Genomic DNA, 24,950 nt, shown 5'->3' with positions numbered 1-24,950 from the left:
TCTGCACCTTACAGCATATGCACATTACATCCTATACACGCCGTGCTGTGTATGCACATTACACCTTATGCACCTTACAGCACATACTCCTTACCGCTCTGCACCTTACAGCGTGTGCACATTACATCCTATACACGCCACGCTGTGTATGCACATTACACCTTATGCACCTTACAGCACATACCCCTTACCGCTCTGCACCTTACAGCATATGCACATTACATCCTATACACGCCGCGCTGTGTATGCACATTACACCTTATGCACCTTACAGCACATACTCCTTACCGCTCTGCACCTTACAGCGTGTGCACATTATAGCTTATACACACTGCACTGTGTATGCACATTACACCTTCTGCACCTTACAGCACATACCCCTTACCGCTCTGCACCTTACAGCATATGCACATTACATCCTATACACGCCGCACTGTGTATGCACATTACACCTTATGCACCTTACAGCACATACCCCTTACCGCTCTGCACCTTACAGCATATGTACATTACATCCTATACACGCCGCGCTGTGTATGCACATTACACCTTATGCACCTTACAGCACATACCCCTTACCGCTCTGCACCTTACAGCATATGCACATTACATCCTATACACGCCGCGCTGTGTATGCACATTACACCTTATGCACCTTACAGCACATACCCCTTACCGCTCTGCACCTTACAGCATATGCACATTACATCCTATACACGCCGCGCTGTGTATGCACATTACACCTTATGCACCTTACAGCACATACTCCTTACCGCTCTGCACCTTACAGCGTGTGCACATTATATCTTATACACACTGCACTGTGTATGCACATTACACCTTATGCACCTTACAGCACATACCCCTTACCGCTCTGCACCTTACAGCATATGCACATTACATCCTATACACGCCGTGCTGTGTATGCACATTACACCTTATGCACCTTACAGCACATACTCCTTACCGCTCTGCACCTTACAGCGTGTGCACATTACATCCTATACACGCCACGCTGTGTATGCACATTACACCTTATGCACCTTACAGCACATACCCCTTACAGCTCTGCACCTTACAGCATATGCACATTACATCCTATACACGCCGCGCTGTGTATGCACATTACACCTTATGCACCTTACAGCACATACTCCTTACCGCTCTGCACCTTACAGCGTGTGCACATTATATCTTATACACACTGCACTGTGTATGCACATTACACCTTCTGCACCTTACAGCACATACCCCTTACCGCTCTGCACCTTACAGCATATGCACATTACATCCTATACACGCTGCACTGTGTATGCACATTACACCTTATGCACCTTACAGCACATACCCCTTACCGCTCTGCACCTTACAGCATATGTACATTACATCCTATACACGCCGCGCTGTGTATGCACGTTACACCTTATGCACCTTACAGCACATACCCCTTACCGCTCTGCACCTTACAGCATATGCACATTACATCCTATACACGCCGCGCTGTGTATGCACATTACACCTTATGCACCTTACAGCACATACCCCTTACCGCTCTGCACCTTACAGCATATGCACATTACATCCTATACACGCCGCGCTGTGTATGCACATTACACCTTATGCACCTTACAGCACATACTCCTTACCGCTCTGCACCTTACAGCGTGTGCACATTATATCTTATACACACTGCACTGTGTATGCACATTACACCTTATGCACCTTACAGCACATACCCCTTACCGCTCTGCACCTTACAGCATATGTACATTACATCCTATACACGCTGCACTCTGTATGCACATTACACCTTATGCACCTTACAGCACATACCCCTTACCGCTCTGCACCTTACAGCATATGCACATTACATCCTATACACGCCGTGCTGTGTATGCACATTACACCTTATGCACCTTACAGCACATACCCCTTACCGCTCTGCACCTTACAGCATATGCACATTACATCCTATACACGCTGCACTGTGTATGCACATTACACCTTATGCACCTTACAGCACATACCCCTTACCGCTCTGCACCTTACAGCATATGCACATTACACCCTATACACGCCGCACTGTGTATGCACATTACACCTTATGCACCTTACAGCACATACCCCTTACCGCTCTGCACCTTACAGCATATGCACATTACATCCTATACACGCCGCGCTGTGTATGCACATTACACCTTATGCACCTTACAGCACATACTCCTTACCGCTCTGCACCTTACAGCATATGCACATTACATCCTATACACGCCGCACTGTGTATGCACATTACACCTTATGCACCTTACAGCACATACTCCTTACCGCTCTGCACCTTACAGCATATGCACATTACATCCTATACACGCCACGCTGTGTATGCACATTACACCTTATGCACCTTACAGCACATACTCCTTACAGCTCTGCACCTTACAGCATATGCACATTACATCCTATACACGCCGCGCTGTGTATGCACATTACACCTTATGCACCTTACAGCACATACTCCTCACAGCTCTGCACCTTACAGCGTGTGCACATTATATCTTATACACACTGCACTGTGCATGCACATTACACCATGTGCACACTACACTGCATAGTCATTTACATAAATTCATCTCCCCTTGGCCCCTCCAAAAAGAGAATGAATCCCTTTGCTGACCCTCTCACCATAATCCCCATTCAGCAGCCTGGCCCCCCCACTCCTCTGTGGTTGTGGAGCCCACAATTCAAATGTCCAGAAAAGCAAAGGAGTTAATTCTCACCTTTTGAGCTTCCAAGGATCCTACTTCCAGCAGTTTCAAGGTAATTTAAAGGATTTTCAAGGATAACCTTTCCCTTACAAAGCAATTTTACTGCTAGCCCCTATATGAGATACATGAATTCTGCAGAAGTCAAGTTTGCCCCCGGTCACTCCCTGACCACTTATTCAGCCACTGCATACTTCTCCCAGATCTGCTGTCGCCGTGGGCTCAGGCACACCTTCATCCAACAGTTTCTGAATGCGCCAGGCACTATGCTCAAGAAAGGCCCAGCAGATCACACACAGGCCAGGCTCTCTGATACCCTAGACTTAACATTCTGCTGCAGGAGAGACACGATAGATAAGAAAACATGCTCACGAAAGGATTTCAGAGGAGGATGAGTGCCTGAGTGCTGGGGGGGGGAGGAAAAGGGGGGGACCAGAATAGACAGGATAAGAGAATTGGCAATGGTGAATGGTTACCAGGCTGTGGGGCGTGCCAAGCACAGAACACTACACAGCCGTGGAAAGGAATGAACTATTGAGCACACACATACTGGCTGACTTTCCAGACAACTATGCTGAGCAGACAAAGCCTGGTGACTTTCCAGACAACTATGCTGAGCAGACAAAGCCAACCCCAGGTTACATATTGGAAGATTCCATTCACATTCCATTTTTGAAATGACCACGTTTTAGAAGTGGAGGATAGACTGGCGGTTGCCAGGGTTTAGGGATGTAGGACACAGGCAGGAGGGAGGTGGGTGTGGCCATGAAAGGACAAACACAAGGGACACTTGTTGTGTTGGAACTGTCCAGTGTCTTCATCGGGGTGAAGGATACGTGAACCTACCCAGGTGATAAAATTGCATAGAAGTAAATACACACATACACACACAGGAGTACTTGTAAAGCTGGGGAAACCTGCATGGTATTTGGAGGTGGGGCCTTGGGGAGGTGATTGGGTGAAGATGAGGTGGGGCAGGTGGAGCCCTCATGATGGGATTGGTGCCCTTACACAGAGACGAACACACAGGAGGTCCCCGGAAAGAAAGGCCGTGTGAGACCGCAACGGTGGCTCTCTAGAAACCAGGAAGACCCTCAACAAGAACCAAATCTGTGAGCACCTCGATCTTGGACTTCCAGCCTCCAGCACTGTGAGAAGTAATGTCTGTTGTTCAAGCCCCCTAGCCTGTGATACTTGTTAGAGCAGCCTGAACAGATGGTAACAAGATCACTCGGTGTTATTTCTTACAACTGCATGTCAATCTACAATTAGCTCCATAAAAATTTCAACTGAAAAAAATTAAAAATAAAAGCATTGGGGGCAGGGCTGACTTTAGGTAGAGTGCTCAGCCTCCTAAAGAAGTGACATTTAAGCTGGCATTGAGGACAAGAAGGGGATCGGATCACCAAGAGCCAAGGACAGAGCATGGCAGGTGTGGGGTGAGGGGAGGAAGATGACAAGGACAAAAGCATACAGGTAGGAAGGGACTCTTTTTTTATTTTTTAAGTCTTGCAACAGTTTATTAGGGAAAAAATGGAAGTATTAAAAAAAAAAAATCCCCACTGGGGGCACCTGGGCAATTCAGTCGGTTAAGCATCTGCCTTCTGCTCAGGTCAGGATCCCAGGATCCTGGGATTAGCCCTGCATCGCATCGGGCTCCCTACTCCGGGAGCAGCTCTTAAATAAAATCTTTAAAAAAAAAATCCCCACTGTCTGAATGCAACTTGGGGTTTTCAGCCCTGGTATAAGTTAAACCAAAAAATAAAAATTTAAAAACCCAATTGTGCATGAATATTTTTCACTCCTTTGCCATACTGGAAGGGCACATACCAGCGTGGCCTACATGCACAGACTCCATGCTAAGAGATATAAAAGCATAAGTGTCAAAATAATACGAAGTGGACAGGCTCCAAACCCATCTAAGTTAGGGTAGGCACTTTCCTAGGTCCCTTTTCGGGGTGCCTTTTTGAAGGCAGTGTGCCCAAGGCGTGGTGACAATGGGATAAGTGGCTCAAAGAGAGGCCGAAGGGACAGGCGAGGGACAGGCCACCAGGACCACGGGCCAAACTGCCGTGTGGCTTTTACGCCAAGGTCAGTGGGAAGCCAGTAAGAATTTTGATATGAAGTTCCCTTCTCAAAGATCCTGTGTGGACACAGAGAGCCCAGGAAGGGTTTTGCAGGGCTCCAGGCAAGAGATGACGCTGGCCCCCACAGGGGTGGTGGCAGCAAAGATGGAGAGAAGTTGGTGGGGATCACTGCATGACAAAGCAGGACCTGGCGGAAGGCGATTGAGTGGGCCCTCCAGTTACGGACCAAGGAAGCGACGAGGGACAGAAACGGATTCTAGTTCCTGGCCAACTAGCAATAACCATAATAATTACTATAAGGACCATAACGAGAGCTAATTTATAGAACATTTGACAGTTTACAAAGTGCTTTCATGAACACTGACTCACTGCCCCATTTTTAATTAAAACTACTCATTTGGTTATTACATCTTCATTACAGAAAAATTAGAAAACTCAGATAAGGAAAAAGGCAATGTTGGTCCACAGCCTAACCACCATCCCTATTAATGTTTGGCTGTCGAGCCTGCCAGATGGTTTTCTGTGCATCTTTTTTAAAGAAATGCCATTAAGATCTTATTTAATGACTTGTCATCTGCTTTCTTCGTTTGTTACACTAGGATCGCTTTACATCTTATCTAATTTTTGTGACTCTGTGTGCAAAGGGCCATTTTTATCTCTACTTTATAGATAAGGACGTGGATTCACAGAGATGAAGATGTGCCCAAGATCACACCAGAGAGGGGGACTGGCAGCTGGGATTCAAACCCAGAGCCTGGGCCACCCTCCACAACCAGGGCCCAGAGGCATCTGAGACAGAGGCCTGGGACTCTACTGAGGACCCCAGGCCATCGTGGATGAGCCAAATGGGAATAGAAACTGGAGCGAGGGCTCATTTCTGACATGGGTCTCCTTTTTCCCTTCTCCCAGACTTTGCCAGAACATTCTACCAAAGTCACCATCACTATGGTGGCGTGTAAATCTCAAAATTTAGACAAATACGTTATTAACCCTGCAACTAAGAACCAGCTCTGGAGTCTTATGACTTGGCCCTGTGTCTGGCTACCCACTTACTGGCTGTGTGGCCTTGGGCACTCGTCTGACCTCTCTGAGTCAGCTTTATCACCTGTGGGATGGGACAATGGGACCTGCCTCAGGGGAACGGTATGAGGATAAATGCGATAGCAGAAGTGATGTGGTTAGGGCGCCTGGGTGGCTCAGTTGGTTGAGCGACTGCCTTCGGCTCAGGTCATGGTCCTGGAGTCCCGGGATCGAGTCCCACATCGGGCTCCCTGCTCAGCGGGGGGTCTGCTTCTCCCTCTGACCCTCTTCCCTCTCTTGCTATCTGTCTCTCATTCTCTCTCTCTCAAATAAATAAATAAAATCTTAAAAAAAAAAAAAAAAAAAAGAAGTGATGTGGTTACTTAGCCCAGCACCTGACACAGGGCAGGAACTCCATACCTGTGAGCTATGCATATTGGGATTTTCAACCCTGTGGTGATACGGCGCTATCTCCCCTTTAAAGAAGGTGCACTCGTGCTGAGAAGTGTACGTGCAGTAGACGCCTGTGCACCTCCCAGAAGCTGATGCTCGCAGGCACTGAAGGGCTCTGAGAGCTGGGGGAAGCCAGAATCACGCCCAGCTCAGCTTCTCCATCATCCGGCAAGCTTTGGATGATTGGTGTATTTGCTCAGGAAATACAAACTCATTGTCAAACGAACCTAACTAAGACACATTTGAGGGAGTAAACCCCTTGGGAACCGGAAAAAATATATGGGATTGGGACTCTGAGAGATCTGGCTTACAATTCTGATTCTACCATTGATAGAGATCTGTGACTTGGGTAAGTTACTTGACCTCTCTGAGCCTCAGTCTTGGGATCTGTAAAATGAGAATGATCATGGTTCCCTTGGGGGTACAGTGAGGATGAAATGCATTCATTCATCCATCTGAGTATTTCACAAATATTTGGAGGCCTCTATATACCAGGCACTGTTTGAGGCACTGGGATAGAGCAATGAATACAAAAAAAAATCCAAGGTCCCTATCCTTGCAGAGCACATGTTCTTATTGGGGAAACAATAAAAGGGAATGAACAAATAAGTAACCTATACATGATCTATTAGATACCATATAAAATATACTGTCTATAACATATCAGGGGTAGTAAGTGCTATGGAGGAAAAAAAAGCGGGCACAGGTACTGGGGGAAAAATGCTGGGGGACTACCGCAGTCAGACAAGGTGAGGGGGTGACAATGGACACGAGCAAATATCGAAGTAAGTGAGGAGTGCATTAATAGGATAAAATGAGTCACACCATCGGCACAGAGCCCGGACCACCACATGACGCAGACCGATGAGCGGATGACTGAGGGGGACGAAGACATCTATTCTGGATGCCCGGGATTCATCCAATTTGCTCCCGAGGCACTCGCTGTGCCCGCCCCTGGGGTTGGGTGTGTGTCTTTCCCCTGTCCTCAAGGTGCTCCCAGTCTGGCGCAAAGACTCACAACGAAATGAGCACTCATTACAATTCCGCTCCCAGGTATCGACCCAAAGGAAGTGAAAGCAGGCACTTGAATGCCTGGATGTGAATGTTCCCAGCAGCACTGGGCACACCAGGCAACAAAAGGCAGAAACAACCCCAACGTCTGTTGATCTGACAGACGGATACACCAAATGTGGCATGTCCCTACAACAGAATATTATTCTGCCATAAAAAAGAATGAAGTGCTGACGACTGCTACGATTGGGATGCACCTCAAACATATTATGCTACGTGAAAGAAGCCACACATGAAGAGCCACATTGTGTGTGATCCCATTTATGAAGTGTCCAGGATAGGCAATTCTCTAGAGACAGAAAGCAGATTCATGGCTGCCAGTGGCTGGGGGTGGGAGGGAGGAATGGGGAGCAACTCTTTCACAGGTACAGGGTTTCCTTTTGGGGTGATAAAAATGTTTGGGAACTTAACAGAGGCAGTGGCTGCACCGTACTGTGAATGCACTAAATGCCACGGAACTGTTCCCTTTAAAATGGCCATTGTTCTGTGAGCTTCACCTCGATGAAATAAATAAGTATGCACAAGGTGGAACAGGGAATCTGACGTCAGAGAAAGCGCAGGTGTGAGAGAGCAGAGACAAGCAACCCAGCTTCCAAGGGAAGGGTAGGGAAAGGCATCGTGGAGGAGGTGGTGCTGACGCCCAGACCTTGAAGCTGAAGGAGAACTTGCCAGGAAAGCAGTGTAGTCAAGAGTGGAGGAGGATGGGTGGAGACAGGGCAGCAGGGTCAAGGCCAGGAGATGACCGAACAGGATGAGCATGGAGGATTACAAGGAGCTCAGTGTGGCTGGAGCTATCTGGAGGGAGGAAGAAATTCAAGCCGAGGCCAGAAAGAAGGGCGAAGGAGGACCATCCGGTAACTTGGTCTCCGAAGTGCAGGAGGATATTGAGAGGGAGGGGTCAACATGACTGATCCCCTGCGGCTAACCTCCCAAAGGGACGTGGTCTCCTGCAGTTCATCACGCAGCTGTAAGCTCAAGGCTGGGACCCTAGCCCTATGGTCGTGTCAAGGGAGGGACCGGCACTTCCCCCAACCATAAACGATTGCAGCCAAGTTCCTGTCTGGCCATACTACCATATCCACAAGACTTGGGCCCCAAAACTCCTGCTCATGCCAAGCAAAGGGCTGGCTCTCCCAGCAGGCAAATTCTGAGAATTGGTTTGGGGCTGGAGGCCAAGGTTCTGTCCATCATATCACTGTTATATCTCAGGCCCTGATCACACAGGGCAGGGGCTGGTGCTTCCCTCATTATGTGGCTTAAAAATCACATAGCCCAGTGGGGTCCATTTGCCAGCAAATCCTTCTGGATCCCAGTGTGCTGGCCCTATTCCTTTGTGATTAAAGTGGGCACGGGCTGTTGTGGGCAACCATTCTTTTATCAATTCCAGTATAGTTAACGTACAGTGTTATATTAGGTTCAGGTGCACAATACAGTGATTCAACACTTCCATACATCACCCAGTGCTCATCACAACAAGTGCTCTCCTTCACCCTCATCACTTATTTCCCCCATTCCCTCACCCACCTCGCCTCTGGTAACCATCAGTTTGTTCTCTAGAGCTAAGAGTCTCTTTCTTGGTTTCTCTCTCTCTCTCTCTCTCTCGTTTCCCTTGCTCATTTTTTTTGTTTCTTCAATTCCACACGAGTGAAATCATACGGTATTTGTCTTTCTCTGACTGATTTATTTCACTTAGCATTTATACTCTCTAGCTCCATCCATGTTGTTGCAATTGTCAGTTCATTCTTTCTTATGGCTGAGTAATATTCCATTGTATACATAGTGCCACATCTTCTTTACCCATTCATCAGTCCATGGACACTTGGGCTGCTTCCATATCTTGGCTATTGTAAATAATGCTGCTATAAACATAGGGATGGACGTATCTCTTTGAATTAGTGTTTTTGTATTCTTTGGGTAAATACCCAGTAGTGCAATTGCTGGATCCTAGGGTAGTTCTCTTTTTAACTTTTTGAGGAAACTCCATACTGTTTTCCAGAGTGGCTGCACCAGTTTGCATTCCCACCGACACTGCAAGAGGGTTCCTTTTTCTCCACATCTTGCCAACACCTGTTGTTCCTTGTGGTTGTTGATTTTAGCCATTCTGGCAGGTGTGAGATGATATCTCATTATAGTTTTGATTTTCATTTCCCTGGTGATAAGTGACGATGAGCATCTTTTCATACATAGGCATCCATTCTTGTTGCTCAACAGGACCCACTGTGTGTAGGGAAGGAACACGATCAGATGAGCATTGAGGAAAGCTGTAGCTGGCCAGAGCATGGAGAAAGGATTGGCCAGGTCAAAGGCAGCAGCAAGCCTGAGGCCATTGAAGGCATGTGGATGGGAGATGATGAGAACCTGGGGCAGGGTTGTGGCAGCAAAGATGAAGAGAAGGGGATTGGGCACAAGCAGAGGAGAAAAAAACAGCTAACATTTACTGAGAACTTACTAGTTCCTGACACTGATGTGTAATTTACATGTAAAAAATTACATAGCTACACAACAATCCTAGTAGTAGGGGAATATCACTCTATTTTATAGATGAGGAAACTGAGGCACAGAGATATTAAATGACTTGTTCAAGACCACACAGCTAGGAGGACAGCTGGGGTTGCAGTCCCCATCTTTAAGCATGACACTAAGCCAAGGTTGACTTCCTGATCTCCAGCCTGGGTCACACAGTGGCTCGTGGCACTGATCACAGTGAGAGGAGACACAGGAGAAGGAAACGGAGCACAAAGGAGATGGAGAGCTCAGGGTCACACAGGCTGAGCCTAAGTTTCCTGCAGGACAACAAGCGGGAAATGCCAGGGATGCAGCAGAACCTCCCCCTCGGCTCCTTCCTCTCCCTGGGGGTCCTGAGATCACTCCTCAGGAAGAAGTTATTTTTCTAGACTGAGAAAATGGTTCATGAAATTCTAAAACCTCCCAAGTCTATCCAAGAGTCACCTGTCTCCTCTCCCATCGGATCCCTGAGTCGCCAGAGCAGACATCCATCCCACGGCCCTAGATTACAGGTCAGGGAGAGGAGGTAATGAACACATCACGCACTGCCTGGCTCCCTCAGAAGGAAGAGAGACAGCTCCGTGTTTGGAAGACTCACTTTCTGAACTGAAAGAACAAGAACTGATTCTAAACAAACGTGGAGCAAGGAAGCAGGAGTTTTTGTATGCGCCAAACCCCTGAACTTTGCAACATGGTGCTTAGAAGTTAATTGGCTCTGACCTTGCCTTGCTGTGACTCAGCTGCTTTACCTGTAAAACAGGAATCACAGCACAGCTTCCCCCTAGGACTGGTCTGAAGATGAAATAAGACAATGCAAGGAGAGCAGTTAGCGTATCTCTGGCTCGTGGCCAATGTTGCATAATGTTCATGTAAAAGGGGAATAAAACCATCGATTTCACATGATAGCGGGGAGGATTAAATGAGATAAGCATACAAATCCACTCGCATTCAGTGACCATATCCCCGACCTTGCCCTATAGAAAGCATGAAGCAAAAGCCAATGAATGAGTCCTTATTGCAGTCACACTGTAGCCACCAAAAAGACATGCCAAGTCCTAACCCTCAGCACCCGTGAATGGGACCTCATTTGCTAAAATGTTCTTTGCGGATATAATCAAGTTAAGATGAGGGAACCCCAGGTGGGGGGAGGGGGGTTCTAAATGCAATGATTGGTGTCCTTATAAGAAAACGAGGACACAAAGGAGAGACCATGTGAAGACAGAGGCAGAGACTGAAGAGATGCAGATACTAACCAAGGAACACCAGAGATTACCAGCAAGCCCCAGGAGCTAGGAGAGAGGCCTGGCACAGCTTCTGCCCCAGAGCCTCCTGATGGAGCTTGGTCCTGCCCATACCTTGGTTTGAAACATGGAGCCTCCAGAACTATGAGAAAATACATTTCTGCTGTTTAAAACCACCTGCATTGTGGTCCTTTGTTAGGGCAGCCCTAGGAAATGAAGACAGCCCTCAGCCAGGAGCCAAGGACACTTACTGACTACAGGCTGGGGAGTCATGATATATTTGGAGGGCACCTGCCAGACTCACAGGATTCAGTGCTCATCTTACCTGCCCTGTCAGGTAGGTGTTATTGACCCATCTTCTAAATGAGCTCTGGATGAGTGACAGGACGTGGCTAACGTCCCATAGTGGGTAATAAACCTATACCTTCATCTTCCCTCTTTGTCACATGGCATCCTGTCATTGAGCCGGGACCCACCGCCCCCCCCCCCACCACCGCCAAAGCCTAAAAGTTCCTCCAAACACACACACACACACACACACACACACACACACACACACACGCACCCCTACCCCCACCAGGTTCAAGGAAGCATCGAGGTGCCCCCCCCAAGAATCCTTGCCGTAAAGTTGTTTTAAGTCTGAGAGATGAAAAGAGAGCGAGTACAGCTTGACCCCTGAAAATTCCCCTCTCCATCAATTACTCTTCCTCTCCACCCCCACATTTCAAAATCAGAAGTTTGGGAATGAAGAAGCCAAGTGCCTCATTTCATTAACCAAATTGCGAGCTGCTCAATTGACAGGGATTCGTCTTCTCTCTGCCGAGGCTTCAGAAGTGCTTTCACTGATGGGCTGCATTATATCAACTCTTCCCCCTCTCTCTTTTGATCCTCTTTTTAATAAAGTCTGAGGGAAAAGGGTAATTTTTCATTTTAAATAGGGAAGGTGTGGTACCAAGGTGCTCTGGGGGTTATTAATCGTGGCTCTTGCTATCTTGTCATCCGTTTCTGGAAAATCATTTTATTTCAAGTCTTGAAATGGGCGGGGAGAAGGGAATAGGTTTTAAGAAACGAAAGGTCTGAGGATTGATTAAAGACATTTCAAGGTGTAAGGATTTTTCTTTCAACATTCTGCGATAAGGGACGAAGAGAAATAAAAGCCACTCTCGAAGGAGAAAATGCTTTCAGAAAGTGTAGGCAAGTGTCGAACTTCTTTGTCCCTTCCCATTAAAATTTTATAAACAGGCAAACGTGTGACTTCGAACTTGCCTGGATTTCAGAGCCAGCATCAGAAAGCCTAGATGCTTCAGCCCTTCAGAGGCAGAGGGGAAAGTCTGCAATTTCAGCATCACCGTTGCTTGTAATTTTCGTGACTATTTCAAAGCACTTGTTAGTTGAATCCTTACAACTTCCTAAGAGAAATACAGCTTTTAAATGTTGGCTGAATAGATTAGATTGAAGTCATTGGGGGAACAACCAAAAAGTTTTCCTTTAACCTTCCTAAGTTTGTGGCAAGAAACAGAACTTTTAGTTGTTGGTTGAAAATGTTTCACTGGAGTCATGGGTAAAGAAAAAAAAAGTAACAATAACAATCATTATTCACACTAATGACAGTTACTATTTATTGAGCACTATGTGTCAGATAGTGTTCTAAGTATTTTATATGCATAACTTCACATTATCCTCATCAGACCCGGGGAAGAAATCTCCATTTCATAGCGGAGGAAGTGGAAGATGATCTGAGAGATTGAGTTGCCCAAGATCACACAGCTAGTAAGTGGCAGAGTGGGATTTCCAGTCCAGGTCTGCATCCCTCACCTTTATGGCCTTCCACGACACCCTCCAGAAATGAGAAAACCATCCAGAAAGCCCTCAAAAGGCTGAACCATTGTACACAGACCTTCTAGGTCAGCACCAGGAACAATGCTGTCTGACCCTCCAAAGTCAAATAGGACACTCGTTTTAGGTACAATTCCTGCAAGAGTGAAACCTGATGAAGCCCAGGAAGAATTTCAAGTTTCCAGTAGTACTTGCAAAAAGAAGCAAATAAGGACAAATGAAAAACACAGTTGCCAAAGCAATTCAACACTGGCAAGAATCTTAATCTAAGACCTCATTAATGAGCTTGGCATCTGGCCGAGCTGTGGGTTCCGCTGGGCACTGTTCTCCCCAACCCCGGTGTCCCCAGGCAGAACCAAACAAATGCACTGACCCCAGTCTGTGCAGGTCATCTAGGAGAATGGACGGGGCTGTGAGCTTGGGCTCTGACCCAGTAATGCCTCTCAGGCCCTGCTCTCTACAGCATTTGCAAGTTTATTACCCACCAAAAGATCCAGTGAGGTCAACCTCCAGGCATGAAATTCAGGGGAGCTTTCCTGTTCTAACAAAGTTCTTTTTCCCTGAAAACCAGGCTGCACTTCACATTAACCATTTTAAAGTGCAGAATTCAGTGGCATTTGGTACATTCACCATGTTGCCTCTATCAATTCCAAAAATTTGTCATCACCCCAAAAGAGAATCCCATGCCCATGAAGCAGCCACTCCCTCTCCCCGCCCCTCTTCTCCCAGCCCCTGGCAACCATTAATCTGTCTTCTGTCTCTCTGGATTTACCTATTCTGGATCTTTCATATAAATGGAGTCATACAATACGTGACCTTGTGTGACTGGCTTCTTTCACTTTGCATAATATTTTCAAGGTTCATCCATGGTGTAGCGTGTATCAGAATCTTATTCCATTTGGGGGGCTGAATAATATTCCATTGTAAGACTAGACCACCTATCATTTAACTGATCATCAGCTGATGGACATTTATTGGCTTTTGGCTATTATGAACAGTGCTGCTATGAACATCTGCATTACAAGTATTTGAACAACTGCTTTTCAGTTCTTTGGGGGATATACCCAGGAGAAGAATTCCTGGGTCCTGTGGTAATTCTGTTTAACCTTCTGAGAAACCACTGAACTTTTCTACAGCAGCTACATCATCTCACATTCCCACCAGCAGTGTGATATCTACACATCCTAGGCAACTTTTATTTTTCTTTGATGATGATGATTGCCATCCCAATGAGCATTTAACAAAGCGCTTTTCATAATGGCCATAGCTAACATACACCAAGTGCTTACTGTGGCCACACTCCCTCTCATTCTCATGCTTTACTGCATTTAATTCTCTTTAACAATCCTGTTGGGTTGGTGAGAAAATCAGGACTTGGAAAAGTTGAAACACCGCCCAAGGCCAAGATCTAAACTCTGGCAGTCTGAGCCCAGAGCATGTTCTCTTGGCTGCCAATGACCTACAGCACATCTGAATTAATCCTCACAGCCACCTAAGCGGAAGCGTATTACCCGCCCCATCTTTCAGATGGAGAAACTGAGTCTCGGAGAAGGGCAGGGACTTTCCCTATGCCCACCCATCTAAAAAGTTCCAGGTCTATCCCACGCCAAACCCCATGGTGTTTTGCCTCCACCGTGTAAATACTCTTTTTTTTTTTTTTTTATTTTTTTTTATTGTTATGTTAATCCCCATACATTACATCATTAGTTTTAGATATAGTGTTCCATGATTCATTGTTTGTGCATAACACCCAGTGCTCCATGCAGAACGTGCCCTCCTCAATACCCATCACCAGGCTAACCCATCCTCCCAACCCCCTCCCCTCTAGAACCCCCAGTTTGTTTTTCAGAGTCCATCATCTCTCATGGTTCTTCTCCCCCTCCGATTTCCCCCCCTTCATTCTTCCCCTCCTGCTACATTCTTCTTCTTCTTTTTTTCTTTCTTATGCCTCCACCGTGTAAATACTCTTTGACAACATTCAGTGTTTTCATTGTCAAGAACAATTAAAAGTGTGACTGGGCTGCTTCCTGCCTCCAGAATGAAGAGAGCAACTGTGACCATCTGTTGGGCATTTTCAACTGAAAACAAGCCTTCCTGGTTAATATCACAGTTAGAATCTACATGGGGAATTTTGCAATAAAACACATCCCAGAGAATCTTGTGGTTAGGGAGTTTGAGAGAGTGGCCAGCGGCAGGCCTGTAAGTGCTGAAGCCCCAATTCACCAGATTTAGGGGCTCGAGGAGAGAGGCGATATTCAGGGTACCATCTTCAACATCCAAGCTCGTGGTAGTAACTGCAGTCTCGTTGGAACCATGGTTCTGAACCTCACCGACCATCAGCATCACAAGGTAGCTCTAAACAGCCCAATGTGGACGGCAGGCAGAGGAGACTGCAGAGTGCATCCGACCAACATCAGGATTCCTGGGATCCATGCAGCCTCCAGCGTGGCCCTGCCCCCCCTTCCCACAATGCTGAGCGCTCATCATCATTGGTCACCACCTCCACCCTCCTCCTTGCCATCCTCCCCCTCCTCCCGTTTCATGTCCTCACACCCTCCCCACTCAGTGGGATTATTTTGGTATGTAGTCAATTCTTGTTATTCACGGTCATTACATTCTGTAAAGATGCTGCAAATACTGAACCTTTGTTCCTCATGGAAATACAAGGTTAGGTTCCTACAAGCCTCTGTCACATTTTTGTCAATGGATCCATATGTCATCTTGTTTTATGTGGGTTTTGTTTAAAGGCACCTTGTTTAATATAGTCGATTCATTAACAGCAAGCTCATGGCCAACAGCACTACCACTTGTGATATGAAGCTAGAACGAAACTTATGTAACAATGTATTTTTCTCCATAAGGCACATGGTAGCCTTCTTGTGCTCAGGAACATCGGACCGCACCTCAGCCCTGTGCTCAGGGGTCGTCTTAAACAGTGAAATCACCAACAAAAAAACACAGAAACTGTGAAAAACATGGCACTAAATTCAAGAACACCAAAAGGACTCTTGTTCATACTATGAGAGCTGAAACAAGAAGGCAGAATTTTGCCTTGCTGGACCTCAGCTGAGGACATAAGCATCAGATGACTCAAATTTTTCACCAGTCTGCACATGCAAGTATTGATTTGGGGGGTACAAATACATTTTAGCAAGTATAAGAATCTGCAAATATGGAATTCAAGAATGAGGAGGATTGACTAGATTTATCTGTTTATTTATCATTGTCTTCCCCACTAAAATACGAGGTCTGAGAAGGCAGGGACCCAGGCTTTCTTACCACTGTATTGCCCAGCACCAAGCACAGTGCCCGGAGATAAACAAATACAGATTTTTTTTACAACATATGTGTATATCAAATCATCACATGGTACACTTTAAACCTATGAAATGTTATTTGTCAGTTATAAATGAAGCTGGGAATAAATTTAATAAATATAGATATTTTTGTCATGGTGCATAAATGATATGTTGCTTCAATACATATTTGGGGAATGAATCCATTCTTGAACACTCATAAATCCTAACTGCCATAATTGATGCTATTATTTGTACCACCCATCCTGAGTTCAGGCAAGAAATGAGGTGGGAAATGCTTTGCCCTAGCCAAAATTCCATTCATGCCTGGGGTTGTCCTGCGTAGATAAAGTCTTGAGAAATAAAGGTCTGGTGACCCAAGAAAGCAGGTAGGAAGATGTCCTTATCTCGATCCTGTCTCCCTTTGGCTCTGCATCCTCTGAGAAATAGCATGCCTCTGCCCCCCTCCAGCTCCCTGCAAAAGGATGGGCTGCCCCACCCATGGGCCTCTGAGGAAGGAGAAGGAGGTAGAAGCTGCGGAGGCCCATCTGGCTCGGCTCAGCTCTGAGGGATATAGCAGGAAAGAGTCCACACCGGGAGAAGCCACATTTGAAAAGATGACCTCTGAGACTCTTCTAATTCCAGAACTCACCTCCCTTTGAGTGACAGGCATGATATTAGTTTTCTAACCTCTTGTGTTGGCAAATTCAAGAAAGCTGAAAGCAGCATTAGATCACCTTACGTGCTGCAAAGCACCTTATTTTTATCTCCAGACAAGTGAGTTGGGGAGCAGCTTTTCCCAATCCTTCTGTCTTCTCCCTCGCCACGGGGATTGAGCAGGGCCAGCATCTGCCTTGTTTTCCCTCCCAGTTGCCCTCTCCAGGGACAATGCTTGTGAAGGTTTGCAGCCTGGTGCTGCAGGAGGTAAATTTTTTCAGCTTATACTCACAGTCTTGACCCAGAGGCAGAGAGAAATGTGGATGCCTCCAGGAAAAAGGGTGTTGGGTAAACTTTTATTATCCTTCACCCCTGTTAACAAAGGCAGACACCTTCCTGGGCGCCAGGGGGCTTCTCCAAGACATCTAGGTTTAGCACTTCCTGAGATATCTCCTTGCCACAGGACAAGAGAACCCAGCCGGATTTGAATCCCAGCTCCACCACTCACTGGCTGTGTGACCTGCAGTATGTCGCTTGACCTCTCTGAGCTGCCGTTTGTACATCTACAACTGAATGATAAAAGTACGCACTTTACAAGGTTGTTTGGAGAATTTATGAATAAAGTGCCTTGTGAACAGCCTGCCATCACTCTTACTATCACTGCTACTGTTAGCAGGAATTCTGTTCCCGGCAGCAGAACGCGGTCTATACATCGGATTAGACACCACTGTGTACAGGGCACTTGGGTCCACAAGATGGAGGGTTTCTCCCGCCACACCGAGCTCACGCTCTGCATTCCACATTAAAATGAAGACTTTGCAGGAAAATACAGCAAAATTGCTCGTTAATAATTTTTATATTGATTACACATTGAAATGGTCCCTTTTGGGAAATAATGGGTTCCATAAAATGTATTATAAAATTTCATGTCATTTCTCAAAAGGTTAAACATAGAATTACCCCCATGATCCAGCAATTCCAGGCCTAGGTATAGACCCATGAGGACAGAAAGCAGGGACTCAAACAGATACTTGTACACCCGTGTTCACAGCAACATTCCTCACAACACCTAAAAGACGGACACAACCCAAGTGTCCATGACCGATGAAAGGATCAACAAAACGTAGTATACCCATGCAGTGGAATAGTGCTCCGCCATAAAGGGAAGGACATTCTGATACATGCTATCACCCGGATGACCCTTGACACTCATAACCTTGAACATTCTGCTAAATGAAACAAGCCAGAAGCCAAAAGGACACATATTGTTCATGGTTTCCCCTTAAATGTGGTATCCAGAGTAGTTAACTTCGGAAACAGAATGGAGATTAGCAGGGGCTGGGTTTGCTTCATGGGTCAAGCTTCAGTTTGAGATGATTGAAGCAAGATCGAGGGACGGCCAGTGGTGGGATCATACAACACCGTGAACGTACCTAAAGCCACTTTTAACATAGTTAAACTGGTAAATTTTCTGCTGTGTGCATTTAACACAATAAAAAAAAAATTGCTGCCACTTGTTTCTTTGTATGTTTTTAATTTTTTTTTAAGATTTTATTCATTTGAGAGAGAGAGAGCACACAGAGGGAGAGGGAGAGGGAGAAGCAGACCCCCCACTAAGCAGAGAGCCTGACGTGGGGCTCGATCCCAGGACCCTGAGGTCATGACCCGAGCCAAAGGCAGACACTTAACTGACTGAGCCACCCAGGCGCCCCTCTTTGTATGTGTTTTAATATGGTAACCAGAAAATGTTAGATTACATACATGGCTTGACTTATCTTTCCCTGAGACATACAATGTCCCACGTGGGTCTAGAAAAGGAGGCAGGCACTAAATGCAGACTCACACTTCAGTCATTTAGTTATGACAAAACAGAAGGAGCTGAGGGCTGGGGAGAGGTTTCCAAGGAGGAATCTTTGAGCTGGGGTCTGGCAGATGTGCGGTGGTGAAGCAAAGAAACAGGGCAAGTGTCCCCGCTGGGACCAGCGCATGTGCCAGGACGGGACCCACTGGAGGAAACCCGGGGAGCCAGCAGGGCCAGGGTGGGTGGGATGTGCAGGGACCTACCGGCCAAGGTGGGGATTTGGGGATTTATCCAGAGCACGGTGCCGTCTGTGCTCCCATGGCCCTGCTGACCGCCCCTCAGAAGCCGAGCCCACCGCACTTGAGTAGCAGATCTGTCCATGCCTGCAGTTCAACCATGAACTTCTGGAGGCCATGTCCTGGCACCTTCCATCTCAGCCTCGGGCACAACACTGGCACCGATAAATGTTTGCAGGCTTGAACTGGAAGAGGCCAACAGACATGGGTGCGTCCCCCCAGCCCCTAACCTTCCCCTCACCCAGCCTGCCCCTGGAGCCCAAACACCATGTTGACGATGCTGCCAAAGGGTATTTCTGAAAGCAGATGTTGCCCAGCCCAGAGATAAAGAACAAAAAATGCAAAACTAAAAATGTCCCCCCCCCACCCCCCAGGTCTAAACAGTAATCAAACCTTCTACACTGATAAAAATCACAGACCAAGCAGAAAAGAAGCATGGCTAGATATTAGCAATGCAGATGCTCATGCTCGGGGTAACAGGCTTCTACCCCCGGTGACTACCCCCAGGGTGGGGGGCGGCAGTCTGATGCTGGCAGATAAGGCACCAAGCTTGAGCCGTCCAGTTGCGTATTCATCCCACAAACATTTGTGAAGCACTTACAACGGAGCGAGTGAGCACGGGAAGGTGCTGGAAGTCTCGGTCAGCTTCCAGCCACCTGTATCTGGACCAGAACTCCTGTCTCAGATCTGGAAAAACTGCTCTCCCATTGCAGCAGGAACTTCTGGCTATTGTTCATATGATCGTTAATACGGTTCAAAAAGAAACTAACATATTTTTAAGGACCTACTATGCACCGGGAGCCGTGCGGACACCTTGCCCGTACCATCTTGTTTTATTCCTCATAGCAACACTGTGAGGTAGAAACAATCACTCACAAGGTACAGACGAGACTGGGTGTGTGTGGGGGGGGGGCTCCTAAGTTTTACTTGGTCTAAGCTATGTAGCTATTACACGAAAAAGCCAAAATATGGACCCAGAGCTCCTCCTTACCCCTCTCGTGGTGGAGGGGCATGAGGAAGAAGAAAGTGAAGTTCAACTGACCAAAAATAAATAAATAAGTAAATAAAATGGCAGAAAACTGGGGAAAGTGCAGGAACAGGAACCAGCCCCCCAGGCCCCCTGGGGGGCACCCTATATGGACAGTGTCAGCAGCTGGGGAAGCAAAAGGGGCAATGGCCCCCCCAAAAAAATGCTAACATATTTCTGAAATAGAAACGACAAAGTCAAATCCATTGTGTTTAAGGGTAAAATGGTTTCACAAGCGACTGAACTCAATAAATATTTCAATAAATATCGACTGAGCGCTCCCGTATGCTGGTGGCTGGGCTGTTCAGTGCCCACTGTACACGGAACAAGTGCTAACGGTGACAATGACCTTCAGGGAGAGTTAACTCCGTGGGCCAGATACTACTCCCAAGACTTAGATTTCCTAACCCAGTCCTTGCAATGGTGCCACAAGGGAGATGCTAAGATTTCCCCCACCCTGTAGATGAAGGACAGGGGGCATGGGGCCCCTGACCCCCAGGGTCCCCTAGAAGGGGGGGAGGGGAGGCAAGGTGCCCAGGGGAAGCAGCTTCAATGCCATGCAGATGCTTTAGGCAAGACACCAGGTGGCATGACGATGGTTTAGATCCTGACTTCGTCTCTCTGGCCTCTGTTTTCTCCCCTGTAAAATGGGGATGGTATGGCCTACTTCCCAGGATTATTCTGAGTGTCTAGTGAGGCAAGATTTCTAAGATACCCACCCCAGTTCTGTTCTAGCATTGATGAAGTAGACCCACCTGGCAGACAATCTTCCCCGCTGGTGACAGCCAAAAACTCTGGGAAAAACACAAACGCAGCTGCCTGAGGGTTCAAAGAACGTAAATAACAGCAGGGCAATCGGGGAGGGAGGTAAAAATGTGAAGAATGACCAATAATACGGCAATGGTGCGTTTCCTGCAATTCCTAGCTCTGCCTTGGGAAAGTGGGCAGAGTCTAGGAAGGCTGTGGGGAGCCAACATCCCAGAGCAGCCTCGCTGTCTGGGCAGAGGACCGAAAAATGAGGCCCCGCATGCACAAGAATGTAAAGGGAATCTTTTCTTCTTTCTTTCTTTTCTTTTCCCTCTCCCAGCCCTGCCCGAGGTCAACTGAGCCATAAAACTGCACTCACGTGACACAGAAATAGCACCGACACCTAAGCCTCCAAGAGAAAACCCATTCCCTTTGGAGAGAAGAACCAGGAATAGGAACCAATGTTTTGTGAATCATGGGAGGGAGAATCCGTGGGCTTTTCTCTGACCATTTCACCGCAAGGACAGGGTCAGGTCATTCAGAATCGTGCAGCAGGGCAGGAGACTAAAACTTTTGGTCAGAAGAACTGGGAGGAAGAAGTCCCTGGGAGCCACAGAGTGTGGAAGAGATCCCCAAAAGGAAAGAGCTCCTTAATTCTGTGTGTGAAACACCGCATGTGCTTAGAACAAACCCAAAGAAGCATCACAAAAACTTTGAGAAATGATCTGGCACTGGACCACCACCCACAGAAGGCAAGACAGAATGTGCAGCCTGAACCGAACAGACTGATCGCTTAAGAAAATCAACACAAAACAAACAAACAAAAATCAATATTCTCCAGAGGAGACTCAGAATCTCGCAACAGATATTCCAAACGTCCAGGAGATACTCCAAAACGACTCCAGTGTTTATTGATATAATACATATGACAGCTATACTATGAAGGGGAGTGAAAACCACAATGGCTAACTTTATACCAAGCACAATATGAAAAACTAGTCCCCACCCTCTGGGGCCTTATAATCTAAGCCTGATTATAATGATACAATCAAATAGAATCAAGAAACCAAAAGCAGGGGCGCCCGGGTGGCTCAGTCAGTTAAGCATCTGCCTTTGGCTCAGGTCATGATCCCAGGGTCCTGGGATCGAGCCCCGCATCCATCTATCTGGCTCTCTGCTCACTGGGGAGCCTGCTTCTCCCTCCCCCTCTGCCTGCCACCCCCCCCCAGCTTGTGCTCTCTCTCTCTCTCTGTCAAATAAATAAATATAATCTTTAAAAAAAAAAAAAAGGAAAGAAAGAAACCAAAAGCAGTGGGTTACAATTATATCAGCTCTCAGTTCCAACATCAAGCATCCTTCCCTAACCACCTTATCTGGGTTGGTCTCCACCCCTTGTGATTCTCCATCATTGCCTGCCTTCCCACTTAGCACAAATTCTAAAGGTGTTATTTATGGTTTTTTTTAAATTTTATCATTGTTCTTCTCCCTAGAGACTGTAAGGTCCACGCATATCAAATTGGTCTTGTTCAGCTTTGGCTCTGAAGCACCTAGTAGAGGCTTGGCCTAGGGCCAGCACACAAAGATATTGGAATAAATGGGCAAATGAAAAAAAAGGAAGTCACTCAAATCGACTGCTTCATTAGTCAAAGTGAAGTGCAAGAAGGGTAAGTCAACCACATGGTTAGTCATGAGGAGCTTTAAGATAAGCCAAACTTCTGGACTTCATAATGAGAAAGGCTGTGATCTCCCCAGATCTTTAGTAATAGGCTGGACCATTATCTGTCTCAAATAGATGGAATGGGGATAAACTACAACAGAAGATTCTTAAAATACCTCTCAGCTCAATGATACATGTTTGTGCTTTGTAACACTTCTGTGAAACCGCATGCGGCTAAGAAGCCATTTGAAAGAAGTAATTTCCCAATATTTCACTCGCTTCAAAAGTCAGACCCTGTCTGTGGGATAGGAAACATGAGAGAGGAGTCTCAGGAAGACACAGTGGATCAACAGGTGTCTTTCTGCTGCTGTCTTGCAGAAGAGGAATTAGCCCCGTGCTAGGTGGTTCCAGGGCTCAGTGCTAAAACCCACAGGAGGAAATTAAAGGCAGGCAGATTTGGCTTAGTCTAAGGCAAATGCTAACAGTTACTAACAGTCCCTCTAAAAAATAAAAAAATTATTATATATATGTGTGTGTGTATATATATATGGCCTCATAAAGTCAACAACTCCCTGTATCTAGATGCCTTGGAGGAAAGATTGAATAACCATAAATTTAGAGCTAGGATTGTCCACTTGATGGGACACTAGACTAGATCCCTGTTTCCCAAACTGTGTGCCATGGAATATGAGTCCTGAAAATACATTTGAGAAAGACTGCATTCTATACCCCTCCACTGGAGATTCACAAAGCATATTAGCATTTTTTTTTTTTTTTTTTTAAAGATTTTATTTATTTATTTGAGACAGAGAGAATGAGAGAGAGAGAGCACATGAGAGGGGGGGAGGGTCAGAGGGAGAAGCAGGCTCCCCGCCGAGCAGGGAGCCCGATGCGGGACTCGATCCAGGGACTCCAGGACCATGACCTGAGCCGAAGGCAGTCGCTTAACCAACTGAGCCACCCAGGCGCCCAGCATATTAGCATTTTAAAGGCTCTGATAAGTCCTGCACAATAGGAATTGAGCTCTATGACCCTCTGCATCTTTCAAACTTATTTGATCATGGAACCCAAATTACATCATTTCCACCACATGTGAGTGAAACTAATGTTCTACAGAGCACATTTCAAATGACCTGGACTAAAAGATAACTCTGATCTCAATTTGAACATTCTGATCCTCTCCCCATTAAAGGGAAAGAAGTATTGGAGGCTGGAAGCTCTAGGCCAGCTCAAACTTGAGCATGCATCCAGAACTCCTGGAGGGTTGTTAAAATACTTATTGTGGGGCCCAACCCCAAGGTTCTGATGCCTTCGGTCTGGGGTAGAGTCTGAGACTTTGTACCTCCAATGAGTCCCCACATGGTACCAATGCTACTGGTCCAGGGACCTTCCTTTGGAAACCATTTATCCAGACCTTGAGCTTAAGACCTTTCAGTGTCTCAACCAACCTGAAGTCAGAAAGCTTCATACAGCTCACTCTGGAATTAGTCTCCAAGCCCTTATAATTCATTTCTTCATGGGAGGTCAAGAGGGAAGACAAAAAAGGAATCTGATCCTTAAGGATGTAAATGCAGCCTGCAAAGCCCTCCCCAGCCAGAGAAAACCCAGATGGCATTATTGGGGGAGGACAATCACAGCCAGTCTGTGCTCAGACCTCTCGGGTTCTAATGCAATCACAGACTTACTCGTTCCCAGGCACTGTGTAGATACTTTCACTCATGCGGTTTCATTTATCCCAGCAGCTACCATGATGCCCTTCTTGCTGGTGGTGAAACTAAGGTTCAGAAGCTAGAGTGGTTGGCCAAGGTCACACAGTAGAAAGATGAGGAACTGCGGTTTGAACCCGGATCATTTGAGACCACGTTTGGGACTCTTCCTACTACATGACCCTCTTCTCGCCAGTAGGATTCCCTCCTCCTTCCTATCCTCCAATCCCTCTCTTTATATCAGGAATATATTCTTGAGGAAGCCCCTCCCTTCCACTGACCTCTCCTGTAATCGATTCTGTTCACTTTCACGGAGAAGTACTAAGCGTCAGGTACCTGGAGACACGGCCGTGCGGCAGACAGACAAGGCGCCCATCCCTGCTGGGGTCAAAGTCACGCAGACAGACAACTGTGACAGAGTGTGCAGTGCCTCATCCACACATAGACACGTGGCACATCTGGTGGCTCAGACGGAGTTTCTGGGAGGAGATGGCATCTTAGCTGAATCCTGGGAGGGAGGGAGTTATCTGGGGCACACTCTTCAAGTGGAGCCCTGGGTGGACCCCTCTATTGTCACCCCTGGACCCCTGCCACACCCCCATACAACTCCCCAACTCTGTACATGGCACTGCCAATCACTCAGCTGCTTGGGGCCAAAACCTGGGAGTCATCTTGATGCATCTCTGTCCCTCCTGCCCCTCTGTAGACCTCATGCTACCTCTATACACATCCCGAATCCTGCTCTCTGTCATCCTTGCCACTGGCCGGTCCAAGGTACCATCACCTCATGC

General features: G+C 46.8%; 1 protein-coding gene across 3 annotated transcripts in view; it reads right to left on the bottom strand.

The window, feature by feature from the left end:
* Positions 1-24,950, bottom strand: part of KSR2 (kinase suppressor of ras 2) — a 421,068-nt gene that overhangs the window by 260,826 nt on the left and 135,292 nt on the right. The window lies entirely within an intron of this gene.

The sequence above is a fragment of the Halichoerus grypus genome, chromosome 13, assembly GCF_964656455.1.
Source record: "Halichoerus grypus chromosome 13, mHalGry1.hap1.1, whole genome shotgun sequence".
NCBI lineage: Eukaryota > Metazoa > Chordata > Mammalia > Carnivora > Phocidae > Halichoerus > Halichoerus grypus.
The sequence above is the reverse complement of the archived record's forward strand: the minus strand, read 5'-3'. Positions and strand labels throughout refer to the sequence as shown.